Raw genomic sequence first — 16,140 nt, 5'->3', positions numbered from 1 at the left:
ATTCAAAACTGCTTATAGCAGATGTGTTTTTTGTTGTTGTTGAAAATAAGTGTAATTGCCATATAGCCTACACATAACTAGACTACATAATGTGGCATGGCTAGTTTCAACGATTTTAGGACTGTCGCTAGTATTCTGTCCTGTTTCTTCATGGCCATAATGTAACTGTCTTATCAATTAGCATCTATAAAGATCCCCTTGTACTATTTAACCTTTATTTACCTAGGCAAGTCAGTTAAGAACACAATCTTATTTTCAATGACGGCCATCCCCGGCCAAACACGGACGACGCTGGGCCAATTATGCACCGGCCTATGGGACTCCCAATCACGGCTGGTTGTATTACAGCTCGGAATCAAACCAGGGTCTGTAGTGACGCCTCTAGCACTGATGCAGTGCCTTAGACCGCTGTGCCACTCGGGAGCCCCCCTTGAGAGCTAATTAGTCTAAGACTTCTGTAACATTCACTTGTAAATTCAAACTTCAAACTAAAATGGAAAGCCTAACACATGTAGGCTAGAGCCAATTTAAAGCCAACAAGCAAGTCAAGGATTCTAAAACAACCACAGATTTTAAAAATCCAGCCCATTCCAAATGCAATGAAACGCATGATCCTCAAAATACTACAGTCTAATACTAACTGTACATGTGGCTACGCAGTACTCAGCTTGTGCTCTTGTCTAACTCCAGCTAACCCCTTTGTGGAGACAGAGGGGTGGAGACAGAGGGGTACAGATCAGGGGTGTGTGCACAGACCACTGAGCTCATTGGCCGACACCGAGCTTTGAGCTGTGGCTCCTCCGAAGGCAGTAACGTGGGAAAATCAACCCAGTTAATGTGGTGGAGTCAGCATGTCAGCGTTACAGCAGGTAGCTGCAGGTAGCCTAGTGGTTAGAGCGTTGGACTTGTAACTGAAAGGTTGCTAGATTGAATCCCCGAGCTGACAAGGTATAAATCTGTCTTTCTGCCCCTGAACAACGCAGTTAACCCACTGTTCCTAGTTCGTCATTATAAATAAGAATTTATCCTTAACTGACTTGCCTAGTTAATTAAAGGCAAAATAAATAAATAAATACATTTACTTGAGCAAAGACTGTTCTTCAGTGAGACAGGAGTGTCAGAATTCCAATCTAGTATCTAGGGAAGCAGACATTCCCGTTTCCCGGCGAAGCCCTAACCTTAAGTTCTGTGTTAGGGAGTGTTTTTCAGTCACTGAAGCCCATCACGACACAGGGCGGCAGGGTAGCCTAGTGGTTAGAGCGTTGGACTAGTAACCGGAAGGTTGCAAGTTCAAATCCCCGAGCTGACAAGGTACAAATCTGTCGTTCTGCCCCTGAACAGGCAGTTAACCCACTGTTCCTAGGCCGTCATTGAAAATAAGAATTTGTTCTTAACCTGTCTAGGATCAGCGTGGCGCTAGCGGCACCCCCCCCCCCCCCCACTGAAAAACCAGTGCCGCGAAATTCAAAAATAATATATTTTTAAAATATTTAACTTTCACACATTAAAGTCCAATACAGCTAATGAAAGACACAGATCTTGTGAATCCAGTCAACATTTCCGATTTTTAAAATGTTTTACAGGGAAGACACAATATGTAAAGATGTACATCTATTACCTAAAAACACATTAGCATAATCCACCATCTTTTATTTGTCCACCAACACCAGTAGCCATCACCAATTCGGCTAAACTAAGATATTTATAGCCCCTAACCAACAAAAAAACTCATTAGATGACAGTCTGATAACATATTTATGGTATGGGATAGGTTTTGTTAGAAAAAAGTGCATATTTCAGGTAGATGGCATAGTTTACAATTGCACCCACCATCACAAATGGACTAGAATAATTACAATGAGCAACGTGTTTACCTAACTACTAATCATCAAACATTTCGTAAAAATACACAGCATACACGAATCGAAAGACACAGATCCTGTGAATACAGACAATATTTCAGATTTTCTAAGTGTCTTACAGCGAAAACACAATAAATCGTTATATTAGCTTAGCACATAGCAATTAGCAGCCCAGCATTGATTCTAGCCAAAGTGAGCGATTAAAAGTCAACATCGCCAAAAGATATTAATTTTTTCACTAACCTTCTCAGAATTCTTCCGATGACACTCCTGTAACATCATATTACACATTCCATATAGAGTTTGATCGCAAATGTTTATATTTAGCCACCAAAATCATGGTTAGACAATGTGAAATGTAGACAAGCTGGTAAAGAAAATGTCCTTGCGCCACTTAGACAGTGATCTACTCTTATACATAAATACTCATAAACGTGACTAAAAAATATAGGGTGGACAGGGATTGATAGACAATTTAATTCTTAATACAATTGCGTTATTACATTTTTTAATTTATCCTTACTTTTCAATACAGTTTGCGCCTAGCGAAGCTACGTCATAAAACATGGCGTTCTAAGCCACTAAAATGTTTCGACAGAAACACGATTTATCATAATAAAAATGTCCTACCTTGAGCTGTTCTTCCATCAGTATCTTGGGCAAAGGATCCTTTCTTGGGAGAAATCGTCTTTTGGTGGAAAGCTGTCCTCTTGCCATGTGGAAATGTCAACTGCGTTCGGGATGAACTGAAAAGCGTGCCCAACTTTTCACATCGTTGCAAAAATAAATGTCCCAAAATCGCACTAAACGGATATAAATTGCTATAAAACGCTTTAAATTAACTACCTTATGATGTTTTTAACTCCTATAACGAGTGAAAAGATGACCGGAGAAATATAACAGGCTAAACTAACGCTTGGAACAGGTGCGCGCCGGGGTCCTCTAGGCTCATGACGCAGCTCCCAAAGAATGACTAGCTTCAGGGTTTTTTGATTTGTAGGGCCTGTGAACGCGCAATCGACACCGTTGGAATCGTCATCACGTAAAGGCATCCAGGGGAAGACGTAAGAAGTGTCCGTATAGTCATAGCAACGACAGTGCCCTTTTAAATGACTTCAGAAGAGTGGCCAACATTTCTCAAATCTGACTCCATGTCAGGGAAATTGCTGTAGAATGGGCTCTGTTCCACTTAGAGACAAAATTTCAACTCCTATAGAAACTATAGACTGTTTTCTATCCAATAATAATAATAATATGCATATTGTACGATCAAGGATTTTGTGGGAAGCCGTTTAAAAAATTAGCCACATTAGCATAAATAGTCTAAACAGCGCCCCCATCCCCAACAGGTTTTAACTGACTTGCCTAGTTAAATAAAAGTAAAAAAAAAAATAAAAAAAAAAAAAATCAGTATTAGGTTGATTTCTGCATATTTGAGACGTGTGAGGAAAAGCCAGTAGTCCTCTCACCATTTTCTAAGGACCGTTCTAATATAAATAAATGCCCTGAAACCACCAGATTCTCAACCCAAGTGTTTCATCGTGTTGACCTTTATTTCTCTTTTGAAGCTCTTTGGTAGTTTTTCAGATCTGTTTCTGAAGAGGCTAAATTATTTGTTGATCTATTTTATTTACTCGGGGGGGTTGTTTAAAAAGGCATTGGCAAGAATGCTGTGTTGCTGCCAATCGACCAGCACCTGATTTAAAAAAATTAAAATAATAATAATTATAATTATAATGCAGCAGGCAAAATCTAGATGGCCTCTCTAAAGCTCACCAATGCCAAACCAGCATTAACATCACTGTTATTAACGTTTGAAAAACAGAGGTGTTTGCACAGATGCCTACATGTAAAACAGCAGAAAGGATCCGGTTTGTTTAGCCTAGGCCTACATTTAGACATTGGATGTAGAGAAGTTTTGTTCCTTGAACTTCCCTCTCAAATGTCAGTGGCCAATAACAAGGGGTTAACGTTATCATCGTTGTGATGTTTTGGGGGCTTTGTACCCGCTAGACTGAAGCTGATTGTTCCTGTGACGCCCGCCTCGTCACACACAGGCTGTGTCCAGCCAGACGTCAACCCCCTTCACCCTGGTCAGTTCTCTCCTTTTTTCTCCCCGTCTCTGTCCGCATGTCATCCCGGCTGAATCAGAGGGCAATTTGTAACGGCGGTTCTCCTGTTAGTCAGTGACGGGAAGAGCGGGAGCGTCTGTTAGCCTGACTGATACTGCTGCCCTGTTTACACCCCTCTCTTGCCCTTGTCTCCTCCTCACTCGCTCTTTTCTCTGTCACCCGTGTTACAAGGCTGATTGTCGTTTCACACCAGGCCTGATGGACAGCAGTCATCTGGAAAATGGACTCCTGTTCAACTACCCAGAGGAAGATGACAGAAATAATCAGTTAAAGTGGAACGATAGTTGGAAAAAATGTTTCTTCCTTTTAGCAGCCAAATAGGATAGTAGCAGGCCTAGCGGCCGGCCAGACAGGAAATGACAAACCAGTGCGTCATCAACCTCATGACACAGTGTGTGATGCCTCAGTACCTCCTTGAACATAGTAGACAACATGCTGATCTCATGTACCCTTCTCATCACTACTAGTTTCTCATCCGGTTCACCTTCAAAAGACATTCATCTGTTGTCTAAATATAGTGCTGCCAACAACGGTGACAGATCTGGTCCTTAGCATCTACGCGTCCTCTCACTACTTCTCTAGGATCAATTAATCATGCTGTTTTCTAAATTAATACAGTGTAATGATGTGGAGGGGGGGGGGGGGCAGCAGGCAGAGCAGGCCTCGGAGGAGTGTGATCTGTTTGTTTAGAGGAGACTGTTGCCCAGGCTAGACAGAGGGGTGGGAGTAGGGCTGGGCGATATATATAGTGGGGGGGGGGGGTTCTCAATATATTTGAGTTTGTTTTAGCACGATATGGAAAATGCCTGTATCGGAAGAGTCGAGGTTCTGTTATAATGTTTTAACGTTTTACAAATGCAGCATCTCACCGTCTCTTCTGTCAGGCCAATGTCCAATCATGTCCCAATTGCGTGACAACACGTGCACAGAGATTATCCACCAATCACAACCCTAGACAGCCTTTCACAAATTGTAACCACGCCGGAGAAGTGTAGCGGTGGTAAGAGTTAGAGGTTGACCGATTTTAATCGGAATGGCAAATTAATTAGGGCCGATTTCAAGTTTTCATAGCAATCGGTAGTCAGCCTTTTTTGACACCGATTATGGACAATTACATTGCACTCCACGAGGAGACTGCGTGGCAGGCTGACTACCTGTTATGCGAGTGCAGCAAGGAGCCAAGGTAAGGTGCTAGCTAGTATTAAACTTATCTTATAAAAAAACAATCAATCTTAACATAATCACTAGTTAACTACACATGGTTGATGATATTACTTGTTTATCTAGCTTGTCCTGCGTTGCTCATAATCGATGCGGTGCCTGTTAATTTATCATCGAATCACAGCCTACTTCGCCAAACGGGTGATTTAACAAACGCATTCGTGAAAAAAGCACAGTCGTTGCACCAATGTGTACCTAACCATAAACATCAATGCTTTTCTTAAAATCAATACATACGTATATATTTTTAAAACTGCATATTTAGTTAATATCGCCTGCTAACATGAATTTATTTTAACTAGGGAAATTGTTGCTTCTTGCATTCTGTGCAAGCAGAGTCAGGGTATATGCAGCAGTTTGGGCCGCCTGGCTCGTTGCGAACTGTGTGAAGTCCATTTATTCCTAACAAAGACCATAATTAATTTGCCAGAATTTTACATAATTATAACATAACATTGAAGGTTGTGCAATGTAACAGCAATATTTAGACTTATGGATACCACCCGTTAGATAAAATACGGAACGGTTCCGTATTTCACTGAAAGAATAAACGTTTTGTTTTCGAAATGATAGTTTCCGGATTTGACCATATTAATGACCTATGGCTCGTATTTCTGTGTTATATTATTATTATTATTATTATTAAGTATATGATTTGATAGAGCAGTCTGACTGAGCGATGGTAGGCAGCAGCAGGCTCGAAAGCATTCATTCAAACAGCACTTTCGTGCATTTGCCAGCAGCTCTTTGCTGTGCTTCAAGCATTGTGCTGTTTATGACTTCAAGCCTATCAACTACCGAGATTAGGCTGGCAATACTAAAGTACCTATTAGAACATCCAATATTCAAAGGTATATGAAATACAAATAGTAGAGAGAAATAGTCCTAATAATAACTACAACCTAAAACCTCTTACCTGGGAATGTTGAAGACTCATGTTAAAAGGAACCACCAGCTTTCATATGTTCTCCTGTTCTGAGCAAGGAACTTAAACGTTAGCTTTCTTACATGGCACATATTGCACTTTTACTTTCTTCTCCAACACTTTGTTTTTGCATTATTTAAACCAAATTGAACATATTTAATTATTTATTTGAGACTAAATTGATTTTATTGATGTATTATATTAAGTTAAAATAAGTGTTCATTTAGTATTGTTGTAATTGTCATTATTACATATACATATATAATATATTTTTTTCATCTAGTAAGAGTTCCACCAAAACCGAAAGTTAGCAAAAATAGATAAGATCTTGCTACCATGGAAACTAAAATACCTGTCTATTTGTGGGAAAATCACCCTGATTAACTCTTTAATCATATCACAGTTTACCTATTTGCTTATGGTTTTGCCTACACCTAGTGACCTGCTTTTTAAATTATATGAACAAAAAATATTCAATTTTATTTGGAACGGCAAGCCAGATAAAATTAAAAGGGCCTATTTATATAACGAATATGAATTCGGAGGGCAGAAATTATTAAATATTAAAGCATTAGACCTCTCACTAAAGGCATCAGTCATACAAAAGTTATACTTAAATCCAAACTGGTTCTCTAGTAGATAGGATGAGACATTCGTACCAATGTTCAAGAAGGGCCTTTTTCCCTTTATTCAGATTACACCTGCTCACTTTCGGTTGCTTGAAAAGGAAATAATCTCCAAAATATCTTTATTTTTTAAACAAGCCTTAGAAAGTTGGTTGCAATTTCAGTTTAATCCACCTGAAAGGACGGAACAAATTTATTTATTTATTTTTATTTTACAATTATTTTACCAGGTAAGTTGACTGAGAACACGTTCTCATTTGCAGCAACAACCTGGGGAATAGTTACAGGGGAGAGGAGGGGGATGAATGAGCCAATTGTAAACTGGGGATTATTAGGTGACCATGATGGTTTGAGGGCCAGCTTGGGAATTTAGCCAGGACACCGGGGTTAACACCCCTACTCTTACGATAAGTGCCATGGGATCTTTAATGACCTCAGAGAGTCAGGACACCCGTTTAACGTCCCATCCGAAAGACGGCACCCTACACAGGGCAGTGTCCCCAATCACTGCCCTGGGGCATTGGGATATTTTATTAGACCAGAGGAAAGAGTGCCTCCTACTGGCCCTCCAACACCACTTCCAGCAGCATCTGGTCTCCCATCCAGGGACTGACCAGGACCAACCCTGCTTAGCTTCAGAAGCAAGCCAGCAGTGGAATGCTGGGTGGTATGCTGCTGGCATAGTACAACAAATCTTGTGGTTAATTTCAAATATAGTAATTGATAAAAAAAAACTGTATTTATCGAAGAAATGTTTAAAAAAGGTATAATTTTTGTGAATGATATCATAAATAGGACTGGTGGAGTAATGTCACACATGCAGCTAACACAGACATATGGAAATGTCTGCTCTACCCAAAATTACAACCAATTAATTGCAGCATTACCACAAAAATGGAAGAGGCAGGTGGAAGGGGATATAAGTAAGGAACTTGTATGTCGGCCTTATATTAAAGAACATAAATGGTTAAAGAAAAGTGTGATAAATAAAAACATATACCAATTTCATTTAAGGACCAAAAAACTTACAGCTGTGCCATATAAATTGCAAAATAGTTGGGAAGAAATTTTCGATGTACCCATTCCATGGCACATGGTTTATGAATTGATACGCAAAACAACGCCGGATTCAAAACTTCGAATTTTTCAATATAAATTACTGTACAAAATTCTTGCAACTAATAGAATGTTATATATATGGGGGATACAATCTTCCCAGCTCTGTAGATTCTGCTGTGAGGAGGCAGAGTCATTAGACCATTTATTTTGGTATTGTCCGCATGTAGCTCGTTTTTGGTCACAGGTCCAGGAATGGTTGAAGAATTGCAACATTTGCGTAGAACTAACGCTACAGATAGCAATACTGGGGGATCTGAAAAGCCATAGTCAATCAATCAATCAATAATATAATAATTATTTTAGCAAAAATGTTTATTTTTAATTTACAATCCGTGGAAGCTATGAGAATAGGAAGATTCAAATCTTTTGTGAAGAATCACAGCACAGTTGAAAAATATATGGCAAATAAAAATCCGAAATGGATGATGTTGGAAGATAGATGGGAAAGGTTGAGTGGAGCTGAAGGGTGGGACTAATAACAAGATAAACAATGTAGGGCATACGGGATCTGTGAAATGTGTATAGGTGCGGAGCTATTGTGAAATAGCACGGTTACAAGTGGAAATCAAACTGGATGGACAACAGAAATAGAGGAAGGACTAAGAACAAACAAGAGAGAACTATTATAAAGTAGACTGTGTCTGTAAAATGTGTATAAGATGTATAAATTGAAGGTAAAAACAGAAATGTTTATCAGTTTACTCCAATTGGGGGATCGGTGGTAGGGTTTGCGGGGAATAATAATAAAGGTATACTCTTTAAAAAAAGTATGTATGTCTATGTAGGTATGTGTATATGTATGCATACGTGAATGGATATATATATTTACCCAAAAAAATATGGGGGATTGGAAATGATGCAGACAATTACATTGGAAGCAACATTCTTTCCGCAATATTAAGCTGATCCACCCCCCCCCCCCCCTCAAAAAAAAAAAAAAAAAAAAAGTTCCACCAAAATGGAAGGTGAGGATGCCAGCTCAGCTTCTTGTGAGGATGAAATCATCCATGAAAAGTGCAGCAATGTTTTTTCAGTAATATGGGCGCGGTTCGGTCATATGGGCGCGGTTCGGTCATATGGGCGCGGTTCGGGTTTAAGACGTCTGATGGTCAGCAAAGGAATGTCCTGTGCAAAATGCTATGAAAAGCAGCAGCACAACCAAGAATCGTTTGCGGTGGAAGGAGCTCTATTACTTAGCGAAATGTGGTCCCAATCTTTGCAGTAGGAAAGCTAGGCTGTAAAAGCTTTTAGGTACAGTTGCCCACAAATATCAGCTGCCAAGCCGCAAGGATTTCACGGAGAAGCCCTGCCTCGATTATACACTGCTACCCGCGAAAGAGAGAAGCTGGCTAGTGTTTATTTTTCCACCACAGCCAATCTATGGTCGAGCAGAACGTCGAGCAGCCGTATCTACGTTTGACAGTCCACTACGTAAATGAAGACTGAAAATTGCGAAATGTCTGCCTCCAGACGTCGTACTTCCCTGATGATCATACGGGTGAAGTAATGGCCCAGGGTCTCAGAATCTCTGGCATCGTGGAAGATGATCATACGGGTGAAGTAATAACCCAGGGTCTCAGAGACTCTCTGGCATCGTGGAAGATGATCATACGGGTGAAGTAATAACCCAGGGTCTCAGAGACTCTCTGGCATCGTGGAAGATGATCATACGGGTGAAGTAATAACCCAGGGTCTCAGAGACTCTCTGGCATCGTGGAAGATGATCATACGGGTGAAGTAATAACCCAGGGTCTCAGAGACTCTCTGGCATCGTGGAAGATGATCATACGGGTGAAGTAATAACCCAGGGTCTCAGAGACTCTCTGGCATCGTGGAAGATGATCATACGGGTGAAGTAATAACCCAGGGTCTCAGAGACTCTCTGGCATCGTGGAAGATGATCATACGGGTGAAGTAATAACCCAGGGTCTCAGAGACTCTCTGGCATCGTGGAAGATGAGTGAAGACCGACAGGTGTGCATGACAACTGACAGCAGGAGCAACATGATAACAGCATTGTGCTTGAACTACTGGACCCGCCTGCAGTGCTTTGGGCACAGGCTTCACCTCGCCATTAAGAAGGTGGTCAGCACCTTTTCCTTCAGCTGGAACAAGAGGAGAGACTTGTCTGGAGCACAGGCTGAGCTGTCTACCCACTCACCAGTCCACACCCAGGTGGGGGTCAAGACAGAAGATGATAGAACAATTCCTGGAACAAGAAAAGGCCATAGCCCGGGTCCTGGGCTCAGAGAAGAAAAGCAGGCACCTAGTGCCCAACTATCAGGATATCAACGTGTTGGAGTCAGTAAACAAAGCCATAGGACCACTACAGGAATTCACCGACGCGCTGTCTGGGGAGAACCACGTTAGCGTCTCCTACCTCAAGCCTGTGATAAACCTGTTCAACCGCAGCCTCCTGCAGCCAGAGGAAGGTGAGGGCACGCTCACAAAGAAAATCAAGAGTGCTCCTCTACAGTATCTCAACGATAAGTACGATCGACCCTGCCACAGTTGAACTCCTTGATATGTCCTCGCTGGTGGATCCCCGGGTTCAGCACGACAAGATGGAGAGCATCAAACAAAGATCTGTTTTTAGAGCTGAAGTCTCTGCTAGTTGAGGAAAGCACACATCACCCTGGGCACAACTGTGCGCCAAAGAAAGTGAACCTGTGTCTAAGAAAGGCAAGAATACACTTGCAAACCTTTTCAAGATGACAGCACTGTCTGGCCCAAAGTCAGAGGAGGACAACATCACAACTGAGTTGTCAAGTTACTTGTTGTCAGCGCTTTAGACCCCTGACACAAAGACCCACTTGAGTGGTGGAGGCTCCATGAGGCCAACATCTCAAGACTGAGTAAGCTTGCTTACATAAAAGTACCTGCGTATTCCTGCTACAACTGCCCCTTCGGAGAGGGTCTTTAGCACAGCTGGGAACATTGTGACGTCACAGGGCATGCCTCAAGCCATAGTCAGTAGACAGGCTTGTGTTCCTCGCCAGAAAAGTGTGAACCAAGTAAAGGACAATATTTTGTTTGACAGAATTTTATAATTTGATTTATTGTGCAATTTCTTCTTAGGGATACCTTTTTTTTTATCATTCATTATTTATTTTTTGATTTGCATACAATGATGACAGCCTGGCAAGCAGTGTTGCTCATTTGTTTTGCAGAAATGGGCCTCGAGGCCTTGTATATAAAAAAATATTTAAAAAATGTATAAAGAAAATTCTATGAAGAATTATGTCTTGGCCTTTTTGTAATTTGTTCAGAGAAAAATAGATAGATATCTATCTCTCTCAATCTCGATCGTCCAAATCGGTGGGGGGAAAAATGTGGATATTACTTTTAGGCCATATCGCCCAGCCCTAGGTGGGAGGGGGATAGAGGAGACTGCTGCCCAGGCCAGCCCTAGGTGGGAGGGGGACAGAGGAGGGCTTGATGATGGAGTGAGTGTGTAAGGGGCTAATAAAAAGGAAGCAGTGCCACTCTGTTTAGCATCCTACAGTGACACCAGCGCGGAGGGAATGCCCTCAGCGCAGACAGATGGACACCCCTGTCTGCTCTCTGCTGTAAGCAAGGCTGTGGGTGTGTGTGGGCAGACATTAAAGGACGGGTCCCGTCAGTACTTAATGACCCGTGTGATTTCTGTGTGTGGAACGTGTCCCCCGAGAGAGCAGGCTGGTGGACCTGAGCTGTCTCCCCAGGACTCCTCACCCCCTTCTCCCTCGGGTGGACCTGAGCTGTCTTTCTCCTCACACACGCAGAGTGGCCCGCGGGCTGACAGAAGGCCAGGAGAGCTGGGTTTCACCATCACCCATTTAATGTGCCAACCTGGGAGGAGAGGATGGGGCCCTAGATATTCTTCCTCATCAGTACCACAGGAGCTAGCTCCAGGGGAAATAACTGCCGGCCTGCCATGTTTCTTAGAGGAAGCAGCCACAGCAGCTCATGAAGGTGAACGATCTGTGATAAAGATTTAATTTTGTAGGCTAATAGATGCGTGTAAATAACCTGTGATTAGAATGAACCTGTTCCTATTCTCTGGAGATAGCTGTTTGATGAATAGCCTGTGGTATTTATGGCTTTGCAGTGTGCAGAATAATTTAACCTATTTTTCAAGGCATGAAGTCTACTTGTTTTTACAAATATTTTCTCTTTCAGAAGTGCATTTTTTTTTATTTTTTTTTGTGACTCAGGAGATGGACAGACACACAGCAGACAGTATATAACCCGTACACTCATCTCGATGCCCATAAGTGGTCACCATCATTTGTGTTAATTGTATTTTAATTGCACTATTAAAGTGAGGTTACACATCACCCTGCAGTACACCTGAGACTATGGCTCGGTAGGGGGTCTGGGTAAATAGAAGATCATCATTATTAGGCTAGTCCTGCTGTTTAATAAAAGGTGATGAGCTATTTAATTAGCATGCACACTCCCCCCCTAACACAGCACTTTTGTAGTTACACAGAGCTTGGGCCTCTGTGTTTTAGACAGTTATTCTCTTCTCACTATTGTTGTCATGCCATACTACAGTCAGATCATTTGGCTAAAGTACAACACCGACCTGAGACTAGGTTTGGAAAATCTGACAAGCACAAACAACGACCTGAGTGCATCAATGCAATCCCTATTGTAACAGCTTTGTAGAGTGTAAACTGAGGTCTAAGGGAGAGCTGACTAAACTGCCCAGAACAGGAGCCAGCCTTTATTTAACCAGGAAGTTCCATTGAGGTCAGAAGCCCTCCGTTCCAAGGGACCGAATAGAAACGGGGTAAATGTGTGGAAAGGGGAGAGCTGAAACTCTGTGTGTAATCACACTATCCAGCAACTAGCTGTATGGAGAACTAGTCAGGCAGAGAAGTAGGCATGGTGCTAGCTGAGATTAGATAAGAGGAAGTGCTGTGTAGTGGTCCTGCTGTTTCTGCTCTGTGCTGGGTCTTCAAAGCAGCTAGCTAGCTTCCTTTCCTAAGTACGGCTGATAGAGGCATACAACCATGCTGATTATTATCACTCAAACACCAAGCTAACTCTAAATTATAATAGTTACGTATTGGAGTGCATAAGTGGGAGATGTCTATTTAAAAATAGAAAATATTATGTCTGTCTAGATGTATTAATCGTTAAAGAGACATTGACAAGAAACTAGGCCTATATATTTCAAATTGTACAATAGCCTATCTTTGGAAACCATTCTGGTTATTTAGTATGTGTCTGACACTTCTCCTACTGTAGTAGTATGTGTCTGACACTTCTCCTACTGTAGGTCCAACACTACTGATTAAGGAAGATCAATTTTACAGTCTTACCAGCTAAGATATATGGTTAGTAAACAGCCAAGAGCTAGTGATATTTGAGAACCGCCGACTACGCCACGAGTTGCAATTTTCGGGGAAATTAGGGTCGTGAGAAACCTGGCTGAAAATATTGAGAAATTTGCAACCCTAACACCATTCATTGTCCAGTTTTTTTATTTTTATAATGTCCTTGGTCAAGACATAACAAAACATCATTAGGATACTATGACCTCAGTGACTGCTAGCAGCAGCAGCACCATGGAAACATAGGCTTTGCGAACATTGCTTGGATAGCTATTTTCTATGAGGGAGAACTGCCCCAATAATCTCATGATTTAATAGCATAAATTCTAACGGCACGAAGTAAATGGACCATCCTGGTGCGCTCAGTCAGAACCTCTGGGTCTGCTCTAGTCTCCCTCCCAATGAGTCAGACAGCATACTTCCTCACTACAGACTAGATCTGCTCTATCAAGTACATATGGAGCTAAAGCAAAAAGCACTTAAAAAAAAAAAGAACTTTTGTAAATAACAGTCATGGAAGCCTGGAACCTGAATAAAACTGAACAGCTACATCCAATGAGTCGAAGGACCACGGGATATAGAAACTAGATCCTACTCATCGCAGATCTGGTAGGACAAAAGCCTGACTGGCCAATGTGATTGTTTCCCTCCGTGTTCATCATGCTCTACTGTAGGTGTCAGGGTGACATGTTGTGTAGACTAAAACAGTATAAAACTTTGTGTATCCCAAACACGGTCAAATCAAAATGTCAACTACCGTCATTTATAGAAACATTGAAATAGTTTGAGTTTTTTGATTAATCCGTTAGTGCCTTCAAAGTATTCACACCTTGACTTTTTCCACATTTTGTTACAGCCTGATTTTTGTTTATTAAAAAAAAAAAAATTATACATGGACTGAATAAAAAGTATCCCCCATTTACAGAAAATTCCCCATACTGACAAAGTGAAAACATGTTTTTTGACATTCCTTTGCTATTTTTTTAAATAGTGAAATACAGAAATAATATAAGTATTCACACCCCTGAGGCAATACTTTGTCAAAGCACCTTTTGGCAGCAAAACAGCTGTCTTTCTGGTAAGTCTGACCTTTGCACACCCGGATTGTGCAACTTAAACAAAATATTTTCAAATATCTTCAAGCTCTGTCTAATTGTTTGTCAATCATTGCTAGACAACCATTTTCAGGTCTTGCCAAGGAATTAAGTCAACTGTACTTTGGCCACTCAGGGACATTCACTGCCTTCTTGGTAAGCAACTCCTGTGTGGATTTAGCCTTGTGTTTTTTAGGTTATTGTCCTACTGAAAAGTGAACTCATCTCCCAGCGTCTAGTGGAAAGCAGACTGAACCAGGATTTCCTCTAGGACTTTTGTCTGTGCTTAGCGCCATTCTGTTTCTTTTTTGTCTTGGAAAAATTCCCCAGTCCTTAACGATTACAAGCAATACCCATAACATGATACAGCCACCACTATGCTAGAAACTATGGAGAGTGGTACTCAGTAAGGTGTTGTGTGTTTGTGGCAAATCCAATAACACTTTGTATTCAGGTCAACAAGTGAATTGCTTTGTTTTTCAGTATTACTTTAGTGCCTTGTTGCAAACAGGATGCATGTTTAGGATTTGTTTTAAATTCCTTACAGGATTCTTTTCACTCTGTCAATTAGGTTAGTATTGTGGAGTAACTGCCAAGTTGATCCATCCTCTGTTTTTTCCTATCACAGCGATTAAACTCGAACTGTTTTAGTCACCATTGGCTCTATGGAGAAATCCCTGAGCCGTTTCCTTCCTCTCCAGCAACCGAGTTAGGAAAGACACCTGTATCTGTGTAGTGACTGGGTGTATTGATAGTGTGGTAACTTCACCATGCTCAAAGGGATATTCAACGGGGTTGAATACATATTGACTCAAGATATTTCAGCTTTTCATTTTTAATTAATTAGTAAAAAATGTAAACATAATTCCACTTTCACATTACTGTGTGTAGGCCAGTAACAAACTTCAGGCTGTAACAACAAAATCTGGGGAAAAATCAAAAGTGTGAATACTTTCTGAAGGCACTTTATCTACTTTTGATAAGCAGCTGGCTAGCTATAGCTAAGCTAGTTAGCTACCATGCCAATTTCAAGCATCTAAACTAATATCTGACTAACTCGGAAATAGGAAGTTATTTCAGAATGAAAGTTACCTGGCCGGTGCATTATGCTTTGTGACATTGTTAGCTATCCCTAGTTATATCATGTATTGTGACCATCGTTAGCTCTCCCTAGTTATATCATGTATTGGGACCATCGGTAGCTCTCCCTAGTTATATCATGTATTGGGACCATCGGTAGCTCTCCCTAGTTATATCATGTATTGGGACCATCGGTAGCTCTCCCTAGTTATATCATGTATTGGGACCATCGTTAGCTCTCCCTAGTTATATCATGTATTGTGACCATCGGTAGCTCTCCCTAGTTACATCATGTATTGTGACCATCGGTAGCTCTCCCTAGTTATATCATGTATAGGGACCCTCGTTAGCTCTCCCTAGTTATATCATGTATTGGGACCATCGGTAGCTCTCCCTAGTTATATCATGTATTGTGACCATCGGTAGCTCTCCCTAGTTATATCATGTATTGGGACCCTCGGTAGCTCTCCCTAGTTACATCATGTATTGGGACCCTCGTTAGCTCTCCCTAGTTATATCATGTATTGTGACCATCGGTAGCTCTCCCTAGTTATATCATGTATTGTGACCATCGGTAGCTCTCCCTAGTTATATCATGTATTGTGACCCTCGTTAGCTCTCCCTAGTTATATCATGTATTGTGACCATCGGTAGCTCTCCCTAGTTATATCATGTATTGTGACCATCGGTAGCTCTCCCTAGTTATATCATGTATTGTGACCATCGTTGGCTCTCCCTAGTTATATCATGTATTGGG

General features: G+C 41.3%; 1 protein-coding gene across 1 annotated transcript in view; it reads left to right on the top strand.

Annotated features, from left to right (window-relative positions):
• shmt2 (serine hydroxymethyltransferase 2 (mitochondrial)) overlaps window positions 1-16,140 on the top strand; it is a 36,613-nt gene that overhangs the window by 2,175 nt on the left and 18,298 nt on the right. The gene's annotated exons all lie outside the window — the stretch shown is intronic.

The sequence above is a fragment of the Salvelinus fontinalis genome, chromosome 3 (genome assembly GCF_029448725.1).
Source record: "Salvelinus fontinalis isolate EN_2023a chromosome 3, ASM2944872v1, whole genome shotgun sequence".
Lineage (NCBI taxonomy): Eukaryota > Metazoa > Chordata > Actinopteri > Salmoniformes > Salmonidae > Salvelinus > Salvelinus fontinalis.
The sequence above is the reverse complement of the archived record's forward strand: the minus strand, read 5'-3'. Positions and strand labels throughout refer to the sequence as shown.